The sequence below is a fragment of the Trachemys scripta genome, chromosome 2, assembly GCF_013100865.1.
Source record: "Trachemys scripta elegans isolate TJP31775 chromosome 2, CAS_Tse_1.0, whole genome shotgun sequence".
NCBI classification, from domain to species: Eukaryota; Metazoa; Chordata; order Testudines; family Emydidae; genus Trachemys; species Trachemys scripta.
In genome coordinates, this window is record NC_048299.1 from 254,437,517 (window position 1) to 254,450,078 (window position 12,562).

At 38.0% G+C, this 12,562-nt stretch overlaps 1 protein-coding gene across 1 annotated transcript in view; it reads right to left on the reverse strand.

Moving 5' to 3' along the window:
• Positions 1 to 12,562, reverse strand: part of CSMD3 (CUB and Sushi multiple domains 3) — a 1,107,808-nt gene that overhangs the window by 290,573 nt on the left and 804,673 nt on the right. The gene's annotated exons all lie outside the window — the stretch shown is intronic.

A 12,562-nucleotide genomic window follows, 5' to 3' on the forward strand; every position in this document is an offset into this window, starting at 1 on the left:
TTGAAGAATCCCTTTCTATTAGCTGTTCAATTCTCTCAATCATTATTCCCAATGAAAATTTGTGGAGTAAGCACAAATTCTAGCAAAGATAAAGTCTCGTATAACCTTGCTATCACACCTGCAATGCAGTCTTGAAAGAAGTCTTTCTGTAAAGTGAATGGAGCTGGCTACCACAGCTTATCATAAGCTTGTTGATAGACTGTAAAGCTCCTTGTGACATGCTCAATTAAAAATTGTGTGTAAGAACAGTCTGCATTATATTCTAATCTTGGCAGTAGTTAATTTGTGGTGCAACAAAAGGACCCCTACTGATCACAGCTATTGAACTTTGTGGTGAAGTTATGAAATATACATATATTGCCGCAAGCTATATTTCATATGGGAAAAGGACTCTTATCTAATGTTCAGTTTAATAGCTATCACAGATCCACCCAGCTCAATGGAAATATTAATAGAGTGAATGTGTGTGTGTGTGTGTAATGCTGACAGACCCTGGTTGTTGGCAGGTGTGATTGAACTTGGGACCTTTGGAGCTTAGTCCAAGAGCCTCAACTACATGAACTAAAAGCCACATGCCCCTTAGCTAAGTCTATAGAGCAGACTCATTAATCTCTCTCTAAGTGGTCTCGGTGCCACTAGATGGGACAGAGCACCACACCCAGGAGGTGTGTGTGTTACCTATGCATGCACACACAGTGTGTGTTTGTGTGTGTTTTACATGTGTGGGGTGTGCTATTGTGGGTGTTTGGTGTGTGCATGTGTCTGCGGTGGGGATTCAAAGGGGTCGGGCAACTTTTACACCACTGTCACCCCAGACAGGCGACACCAATGTAGATCAGGAATAATACCACTGAAGTCAATTGATGGCATTACACCAGTTTAAATATATAAAGAGATTGATCATTTTCAGGCCCATGACTCTAGCCCAATGGTGGACTTGAGTGTGATTTAGACCAGGGGAGTGAGTGATAGCCCTGGTCAATGGCAACCAAGGAAATCTAAGTGTTTGAGGATAGCTAGACTGGATTTGAACACAATGCTGTCTGCTAACATTCTGTGCTCCTGCCATAGAAATAATATATTTTAGAAGCTAGGAATTGTAGAAAACTAATAAAGGAAACAAAGGGACCCAAGGAAAAAAAATCTATGACCAGAAGAATTAAGGAAAATAAGTAGGAGTGGTTTTTTTACCATATATTAAGAACAAAAAGAATCCTAACAAAAGTACTGGTCCAGTTACTAGATGGAAATGGTAATATTATCAATAATAATAATGCAGAAAAGGAAAAAGTGTTCAATAAATATTTCTGTTTTGTATTTGGGGAAAAGCCACATGACGTACTCTTCTCATGATGATAATCATGATGATGACGACAACGATGATGACAACAATACTCTTTATATTTCAGTAGTAACTTATGAGGTTGCTAAACAGGAGCTACTAAAGTTAGACATTTTTAAATCAGCACATCAACAGAGAATTAGCATTCAAGAGTTTTAAAGGAGCTGGCCGAGTAGCTTTCTAAACCATTAATGTTGATTTTCAGTAAGTCTTGTAACATTGGGAAAATACCAAGAGAGTGGAAGAAAGCTAAAAGGTGTAAACGGGATTGTCACAGATGTTGCAACTTCATGCAATATTTTGGGGACCATATTATGTTAAGTGTATGAATGATTTATGTAACACTGTGGGCCAGAGATTGTGTGTAACTTTATGAAAGGGTTGCCACAGTTCCATCAAGAACTAAAACCAGTAGGGGACATATAAGGTGAATTACATAGGTTACTTCCACAGAGATATCAATTACTGGGGATGGTTGCATATATTGGCTCAAACTATTTTTTTCCAGAAAGGAACATACAAAGAAAGGGCACTTGATATAAAAAAAGCTGGGTTTAAACTGACTCGGGATCTTCTTTTTTCCAGCAAACAGACAATCCATCCATCTGTTCAAGGGCCTCATCGAATGCAGAAGAGTTGGAAAGACATTGGCCTCTCAGAGTGATGGATGATCTCTGATAAACTTTTAGCTTGACTATAGGAACTTTCATTTTTTTACCTGTTTTCTCTGTAATGCTTTTATCTTGAGAATAAAGATGCTTGCTTAGCAAGAGCAAGCTGGTAACTTGTAATGGCTGGCAATACACTGTTCATAGCCCTCAGACAGAGGGATCACCGTGTATGGCAGGAAGCTGCGCATACTTAAAATCCTGGTCAGGAGGGAGAGAGAAATGGGTCTTTGCCCAAGAGAGGTGACAGCTCGGAGCTAGAAACCTTAAGTGGGTGTCCTCTAGAGACTACAGAGGGGGAATACAGGTGCAACTACCCTGAAACTGTGACAGGAATTACCTAGGTAATTATAGGCCTGGCAATCTGACACTGATCCCAGGCAAGAAAATGGAGCAGCTGATACAGGACTCCATTAATAAAGGATCAATGACAAATCAACATAGGTTTATGGAAGTTAGATCCTGTCACACTAACCTGATATATATTTTTGATGAGATTACAATTTAGTTAATAGAAGTAATAGTGTTAATATAAGATTTCTATAAAACATTTGACTTGGTTTCGTATGACATTTTGATTAAAAAACAAGAATGATACAAAATTAACATGACAAAATGTATTTGTCAATGGGGAATCATCATTAAGTGAGTGTGTTTCTATTGAGGTCCCTCATGGATCGGTTCTTGGCCCTACAATATTTAATATTTTTAATCAATGACCTGGAAGAGAACATAAAATTATCACTAATAAAGTCTGCAAATGGCACAAAAATTGGGCAGTGTTAAATAATGAAGAGGCCTGTCATTGATGCAGAACAATCTGGATTGCTTGTTAAATTGGGCACAAGTGAACCCTATGTGTTTTAGTAGTATGTAAATACACACATCCAGGAACAAAGAATGTAGGACATACTTACAAGGTGTGTATGTGTGGGGGGGCTCTATACTGGGAATCAGTGACTCTTGGAAAATATTTGGGGGTTGCAGTGAACATGAGCTCCCAGTGCAACACTGTGGCCAAAAGGGCTAATGAGATCCTTGGATACATAAACGGGAATCTTGAGTCGCAATAGAGAGAGTTATTCTACCTCTGAATTCTAAGGGATAGCTCAGTGGTTTGAGCATTGGCCTGCTAAACCCAGGGTTGTGAGTTCAATCCTTGAGGGGGCCACTTAGGGATTTGGGGCAAAATCAGTACTTGGTCCTGCTAGTGAAGACAGGGGGCTGGACTCTGACCTTTCAAGGTCCCTTCCAGTTCTAGGAGATGGGATATCTCCATTAATTTATTTATTTAATTTGGCACTGGTGTGCCCACTCCTGTAATACTATGTCCAGTTCTGGTGTCCACAATACAAGAAAGGAGTTGATAAATTGGAGAAGGTTCAGAAAAGAGCCACAAGCGTAATTAAAGGCTTAGAAAACGTGCTTTATAGTGATAGACTCATGGAGCTCAATCTATTTAGCTTAACAAGGAGAAGATTAAGGGGTCACTTGATCACAATCTGTAAGTACATGGGGAACAAATATTTCATAATGGGTTCTTCAGTCTTGCAGACAAAGGTATAACAAGGTGCAAAGGTTGGAAATTGAAGCTAGACAAATTCAGCCTGGAAATAAAGTGTTAAAAGTTTAACCATGAGGATAATTAACTATTGAAACAAGTTAAAGGAGTCATGGTGAATTCTCCATCCCTGGCAATTTTTAAATCAAGATTGGATTTTATTTTTGTAGTTCAAAAGAAAATTATTTTGGGGAAGTTCTCTGGCCCATGTTCTAAGAACATAAGACTGGCCATATTGGGTCAGACCAATGGTCTATCTAGCTCAGTATTTGTCTTCTTTGTCTTCCCAGTGCCATATGCTTCAGAGGGAGTGAACAGAAGAGCGCAGTTTATTGAGTAATTCTTCCTCTATTGTCCAGTCCCAGCTTCTAATAGTCAGACGTTTAGGGACACCCAGAGCATGAGGCTGCATCCCGGATCATCTTGGCTAATAGCCATTGAAGGACCTATGGTCCTTGAACTTATCTAATTCTTTCTTTCTTTTTTAATCCAGTTATACTTTTGGCCTTCATAACATCCCCTGACAAGAAGTTCCAGAGGCTGACTGCATTATGTAAAGAAGTACTTCCTTATGTCTATTTTAAACCTGTTGTATACAGGAGGAGAAACCAGATGATCACAATGATCCTTTCTGGCCTTGACATTTATGAATCTATTAATCCATGAGGCATGGTAGAAAATACATTTTCATGGAGTCATCTAAATAATCATGTACTGGTGTAAATTCTGTAAATAAAGTTGATGAGTGACATCTTATTCTATGACTATGTCAATCATTTCTGTCTCAGAAGGGAAATAACTTACTCACGGGGTTCAAAGGTTCCTGACGATTCAGAAGCCATGACAATTTGTTATTTGACTGTTACTTCCAGGAGATGACAGCTCCATGTATATATTTTTTCAACTTGGCATTGTAGGTGTAATAATGGGCTCTACCACTGATAGTGTCAATTTGTAAAATGTATCAAGAATGCATGGCAACTGTACTATAATTAAAGGGCCTGATTCTCCTCTTTTATACTGGTATAAATCAGGAATAACACCACTGAATAAATACCAAAGTGTTTTGATTTTTGTGGGGGTGGGGGTTGTTTGGTTTGTTTAACTTTATGGAATGCATTTTCAGGACACAATCCTATTGCATTCAAACTCCAAGCTTCTCAAACTCCAAGCAACCTAGAACCCAGAGCATGTCAGAAAGACATTTCCAAAACAAGTTTATTCTTAACCTGTCTAAGCCCCATGTGTGTTTCCAAACCCTATGCACCTTATTTAAGTCTTTCCATAAGTTGGGGTACTGTATTTCAAACTCATATTGTCCTGAACCCAGGGCATTCAGGATCCAGACAGACTGCAAGATGTTTCAAAAATGCAAGCTGCCACAAACTTGAGCTAACACCTTTACTTAAGTGTAGACTTCAAATCTCACATTTACCATCCCAAATCCAACTTTTAGGGGCAGCTCTTCTCTGAAAAGTAATGGTGCAAAATGACCACTCTACTGTCAAACTGCACCTGACATATCTGCTGAATTACTGATTAAAATACATTCTAACTACTTTTAACTACTGTAGCTTCTGTTGATCCAATACAGATTTGGGAGCAGTATCAACAAAATCATGAACTTAATTCTGATTGTAATGTGTGTGTGTGTGTGTGTGTGTGATTGTAGTGTGTGCATGTGTGCGCGCGTGTGCGCATGTGTGTGCGTGTGTGTTTGCTGTGTTTCCCAAGTTTTAGAGCCCATTTAAGTTTTCAGAACTGGCAGTTACATAAACTCCTGTTTATTGGGGTTACAGATTCCTTGACATTGTTCTGGATCCAAACTGAGGAATTATTAATTATTAATTATTATTATTATCATTACAGATGTTCTTTGTTTCTTTTAAGAAATAAAATAAATGGATAACAGGCATAGGGTTAATACATTATACTACATTATTTTTTATTTACAAATTTCCTACAGATGGCTGTGAACAGAATGGATTTTAAAAGGAAAAAAAAAATACTGCACAGCCTTTATCAAGTCTTATTGGATAATTTTCAGAGCTTTTTCTTTTCCAGTACGGCTCATAATTACATCTCTCTCTCTAAACAGAGCTATGCACTACTGAATGCTTTTTATTCCTTAACATTTTGTTCACAGCTTCAAAACAGTCCCAAATTAAATAACGGACATATGGTTTCAGATACTAGGCTCAGCCAGGCAGATCACTTCCACTACTAGGTATGGGAAACAGCATAGTATGAGTTGCCATACAGCACAAAGTGCCACCAAACACGTTTGGCACCTATTTTATTTCAACAGAGCACTTTTTCCTTTTAGAGAAATTGGTGTCTATAATGTCTTCATTTGCACTTACACCATTTTTTTCTTCCAGTTATGATTGACCACAATGTTTGAAATCACTTTATACCAGCTCTATCCCCTCTTTGGATGTATGTGACCCCTCCTTGCTTGGAGTGACACTCCGTCCCCCTCTAGTGGTGGCTATGCCAGCTATAGATTGATAAGCCTGTTACAGCCTTGGCTAAGAGACGTGTGTTTTAGCTCTGTAAGTCAAGGCTTGTGCATTTAGCTCAAGAGGTCACAGATTTGATACCCACTGCCATGCCCCTGTGTGGGTTGGTGTGACAGATATATATACACACACAAATCTGATAGCAAATAACCAAATTCTCTGAAAGAAAAAAAAAAAAAGCTCTTTGCTCAAGGAACGTTTCCTAGACGTTGAGAATCACCCAGTAACTAATCTCCCTTATTTGGAAAAGATTACTAAGAAAGTTATAATGAGACAATGTTAAACATATAGCTGAAGCCGTCAGATTTTATAGACTCATGTCATTCTGGTTTTAGAATTTGAATGGAATGATATGGCATTGAGATTGCACTGGTCTCATCAGTCAATACCATTTTCTCTAATCTATCCTACAACATTTATCTACCTACCTACTGGGCTCCCATTACCTCAAACATACAGACCTTCCAAATATTTAGCAAGATAGCTAAATATTGTGAGGTAGGAAATTATTGTCCCCAATTTACTGATGGGGAACTGAAAGACACAAAGTCTGAGGATATGTCTCACTGCAATGAAACACCTACAGTGTCCCATGTCAGCTGACTCGGTCTCATGGGGTTCAGACTATGAGGCTGTTTAATTGTGGTGTAGACATTCAGGCTCAGGCTGGAACCAGACTCTGGGACCACATGAAGGGGGCGGGTCATAGAGCCTGGCTTCCAGCCCAAGCCTGAACTTCTACACTGCAATTTCACAGGCCCATACCATGAGCTCTGTGAGACTGAGTCAGCTGACACAGGCCAGTCGTAGGTATTTAATTGCAAGGTAGACATAGCCTGAATCACTTGACAAAGAACAGACAGGAAATATATAGTAGAATTAAGCCCACTGGTCTTTGAGTCCCACAGCAGTGTTCAGACCAGTGGTGGGCAACCCGCAGCCCACAGGCCACAAAGTGGCCCATCAGGGTAATCTGATTTCGGGTCGTGATATTTTGCTGACGTGGACCATCCGACTGTCCACAAGCACGGCCCCTTGCAGCTCCGAGTGGCTGTGGTTTAACATTCCCGGCCAATGGCAGCTGTTGGAACACGCCAGAAGCCTCAACTGTATAGTACATAATAGTTTATGACTATATATATATATATAAGCAGTTTGGAGCTAAGGTTGATCTTTAAGATGTCAGACCCCTTTGAACTCAACTAACTATTTAAAAGATGATCAGAAGACCCTCTGCTTATTTTTAGCTCCCATGCATGGTACTTTCACTCAGTATATAATAATCTGTATATAACACTTTTCATCTGCGGATCTCAAAGCATATTAAAAAGACAAATATCACCCCCCATTTTACAGAAGGGAAAATTGAGGTACAAAACAGTAAAGTGATTTGCCCAAGGACAAACAGCGAGTCAGTAGCAAGACCTGAAAAAGAACCTATTGTTTCCTAACTTTCTGTAGTTCTCCATCTACTCTCCACATTTCCTCTGTATAATTCAGATAAGACTCTATTCCTACAGAAAGACTTAGAGCCTGCACCAAGTCAACTTCCAGCAACCTTAACTGAGAAGTTCACTAACATGCTGTGATTTTTCTGTAGCGGGCTGTTCTCATAACTGCAGCAGAATAGACTGTAGACTAATCAATATAATATGGGAACCAAATACAAATACAATATGCCTAAGTAAGAAGAACTCACATGTTAGTCAGGTGGCGAAAAAACTTCTTTGCAGGTGGAGGACAGAGAGCAGCATGCCCAGGCCTCATGCAGCTTTCCTCCCTAATGGGAGCTGCTCCTCAGCCACACAATCAAGATCCCCTTTATGTACAGTAGGGGCACTCAAACAACTTGTTTTATTACCTGAAGGCTACTATGGCTGGCCAGCTCCCACCACCACTTTAGACATTCAAATACTATGGTGAATGGGGTCATAAAAGTATCCATAGGCAGACCCCGTAATGATGTTTCATTCAGCAAGTAGAAGAGGAAGTGGCACCCAGAATAGTTTAACCCATATATCTCAGAATCTATTTTTCCTGGCTATTGTAAAATGAAAAAAATATAATACATGTTATAATCTAAATCTTCAAAATATTTTAGTTGCCAAAATTTCAAAGCCACTGACTCATACCAATTTATTCCTAAGGCAACATTTAGACTATGCACCATTTAGACCAGATGTCAACTTTAAATAATTTAATGAAACAGAAATTATTAACAAAAGAGAAAGGATTAATAAGGAAGATACAAAGAACTCTGTTAGAAAATACAGCATAAGAGTATTTCCATTCACTATGGTTCAGCATTTGGGTCAGAGAACAGATTTTTTTTTTTTCACTTTCAGTTTTGTTTTGTTTTGTTTTATAGAAAATTATTAGGTTCTGGGGTGATTTCCATTAGTAGGTGAAGAAAGCCCCATTGGTTCATCACTTTATTAAAGGCCAGACTTGTTATCTCAGATGTGTTGTATACGTTTCCACATAGCTTGAAAAGAAAGAATGCTAGCAGATTTGTCAGGATTCAAGATGTGTTTTACAAAGGAGAAATTTAAATTTGACTTTAAACATTAGTTTGAGGGACAATACATTACTAATCTAGAATCAAATGCTTCCCTGATTTATGACATTTTCATGACTAAGCCAAAATTTACTCCCTGTCGTACATTTGTAAATCTAGAGTAACTCCACTGAAATCAAGAGTTTTACCTGGGCTTTACAGTGGTGTAAATGGGAGCAGTTTGTCCCAATGTGGTTGCATATGGTTTAAGTCAGGACAGAGTTTGAGCCTTAGGGTTCATTTTAATTAAAATTGAAATAAATACTCAAAAATTGATAGCTTCTGCAAAGACAGGACCAAGGAAACCATTTTTTTTTTCTTCTGTCAATTGTTAGTTGTTCTCAGATAGGAATACTACAGCTTAAAGTACCTTTGGCTACAAGCCACCAACAGGATGTTTTATGTGCAAACATTAATCCACAATATCTACCTGGATAGAGAAAACACATCCTATATACTACTAATCTAAGAGTGAAGAAGAGCTAACAATTACTGCTGCTGCTAGTACCAATCACTAACCTGTGACAGGACTTGAAAGCTTTTTATGGACACCAATGTAACTAGCTGTAGTTTTACAAATGCTTGCTAGCTTGAAAGAGAGAAATGGGCAGCGAGTGATGGAAGAAATAAATCCATAGAACAGCTTCATAAGTTTAAGTCTTTCAATGGTCCAGGCGCTCTTAACAAAAGATAAACATAGTCCCAAAACTCAGGAGTCTGTACATTAATGAATATTTCTGACAGGAAATTTCTCTCAAAACTTTGAAACCTGCACATCAAACACCAAATTAAATGTAATGGACTAATTTAAAGCCTACTGAAATTGTTAGATCAGGCCCTGAAAGAATAGAGGTGAGAAAAAATGTCTCTTACAACGTAAACAGCAGGAAAAAAGTCTTATCTTTTCTGTTTAAGGGGGTGAAAGAGTAACTATACATTAAGGAGTGACACCTGTACCAACAACACTGTAAAATGTAAAGAAAACAACCCAGTAGTACAGAAAACTGTGAATCTCAGAAATCCTTTCTGAAACCCACTGAAGATTAAGGACAGCTGCACTATAAGTCTCTGCCATTAGAGAAATACAGCACAAAATTGCAGAAATTTCATTTCAGGAAACCTTCCCAAATGGAACTGTGTGGGAATATGGGGTTGTCCAAGCAAAGTGGAGAAGCAGAAAATCTGGGGGACAGATGCGGTCATAAATCAGTGACCAGAGAGGGGTACAGTGCTAAGCCTGGGACTCTATTAAAGGTTGTCTACCATTTACAAAATCGTTTGAAAAACATGTATTGTTAGGAGATTACAATAGCTTATATTTAGCTCTTCAATCTCTCTCTTAAAAGTCAGATATGGGTTGTAATAAAACATATTTAAGATATTTTCATATACGTATACAATATGTATTTTAACTTGATTTTTTTGGGGGGGGAGTTAAAATACAGCTGGTATTGTCAGGTTAACTATTACATGGATATGGGTACAATGTCTTGTTTCAATATATTTTAAACATTAATTATAAACAACTCAAACAATATCATACAAAGAAAAAGTACAACATGGTAATTGTAATTGTGCCATTTTAGACTCACAATCAACTGAAGTTAGTTGATTCATCTTTAGTTGTTTGGTTATTTAATTTGTGTATTTGAGGTTTGGGGGGGAAGAGGGGAAATTATATATATATATATAATAAATAAATACTAATATATATATAGTATAATTATAGTGTCTGATCCAAAGCCCACTGAAGTTTACTAGAGTCTTTCCATAGACTTCAGTGGACTTTGGATCAGCCCAATAATGAAACAATATATTACAGACAGATTGAAATTATGCTCTGGAAGTCAGGAAAGCAAACTTTGTTTAAAGAAATCTTAGAAAGGCTATCTTCCAACTCCTTGAATGATGCCTTCACTTCAAAAACCATATCTCTCTCTACTATAAATTACTTTTTAGTTGCAATGCAGGCAATGTCAACTGAAGAAAAGCTTTTTGATTAATGTTAATTCATCTGTCTGGACCTGGATTGTACAGTTCATGTCTGAGGCAAAACAGACATTTATTCCTTTCTCTTTTTATTTCATTTGTTTGCAGGACCCGGTTTATACTTCATGCAGATTCTTATGGCCTGCAGGAAGTATTCCTAATTTTTATTTGGGATATTCAAGATCAGAATGAGGCCCAGGGTAACCTGTCTCAGCCAGATGACAAGGAAAATGTGATATTGATGATCCCTTCATGTTTGTGTGCTACATTTGAACACATCATTGTAAAACTATTCTCAGTAAATAGTGTCATCCTCAGATTCATGGCGTGGAACCTTTGGCATCAGGTTTTTAATTACATCATAGATTGTGACCCTCTCTCTTAGATGGGATGTCCAAAGTTCTAACGTTGCAGTACCACTGTTGACTTTTCAAACACTCTTGTTTTCTTGAAGTGCCTGCACACACACAGTTTTCAGTCCACTCTGTTTTTATTACACTTTTTTCCACTATTTGTTATTTACATTTCAGTGGACACTCCTTGCAGTTTCATTCCCTCAGTTTTATTTCACATGGTCTCAAAGGAGTCCATTGAAGTTTGAAATTTATTTAGTTTAAAATTAAGTGATTCCAGAAGTTCTGTTATTGAAGTTGCCCATAAGGTGTTGGAAAATAAAGAGGCCACCCTGGGCCTAAAGGAGGGTGCCATACTATGATTTGCACTCCCCATATATGAGGTGCAAAGTCTTGTGCACGTAAGGCATTGGAAAACGCAGAGGCCACACTAGCCTTAAAAGAAGACTTCAGACCTATGGCAAAGTCATGTCCATCACCCTTAAAATTAAGACATGGTTTAGGCATTTTTTGTTCTTTGTTTACATTAGATTTTTAAAATGCACAGAGATTGTGAGTTTCAAAGGCTTGAACTTATTTTTCCCCTCTCTACTTGAGGAGTCCAGATACTGACTGGAAGAAAGATGATTTAATAAGGATACCAACATCAACCTGGGAAGCAATTTAGCACTGTGGGAATGTGGTTGCTAAAGTATGTATCATATATGAAGCAGTAATGCAGAACACTCTCTAAAGGAACGTGTAAAACAAAAACCCCACTCCAAAATGTTGTGAAAAATGTACCTGGAATCTAGAAATCAGGACAGGAGGCATTTATTATTCTCTAGCCTCCTCACAGAAATGCTATCATGCCAGAACATCTCATCTCCCTTGTCTTCTTTTCCACCTCACTGCAATTGCCTCTGGTCTGGCCTGTGCTTCTATTGTCCTCAGATACCATGGCAAATGGAACAATACAAAAACAGGCTGACCTCCCATTCTTTCCCCCTTCCCAGCAATGCAACATAATACTAATCTAGAACTGCTATAATAATAGTGATTGTGTGTAAATGTATTTTTTTATATATATTACCTTAAGTAATTAACAAAAATACAACTATTAATTATTTTGTGGAATACTTCTAAAGCATGTCACAGACATTTACACACAATCACTATTATTGTAGCAGTTCTAGATTAGTATTATGCTGCATTGCTGGGAAGGGGGAAAGAATGGGAGATCAGCCTGTTTTTGTATTGTTCCATATTTTATATATATATACACACACACCTCTACTTCGATATAATGCTGTCCTCGGGAGCCAAAAAATCTTACTGTGTTATAGGTGAAACCGCATTATATTGAACTTGCTTTGATCCACTGGAGTGCGCAGCCGTGCCCTGCCCCCCTACCCCCCTCCGGAGCACGGCTTTATATCCAAATTTATGTTATATCGGGTAGCATTATATCAAGTTAGTGGTGTGTATATATATACACACACACACATGTTAGATTCATCATTTTAATGTCATGATATGTTCTTTTTAGGATAACTTTATCAATATTAAGTTTATCCTTGATTTGGATTGG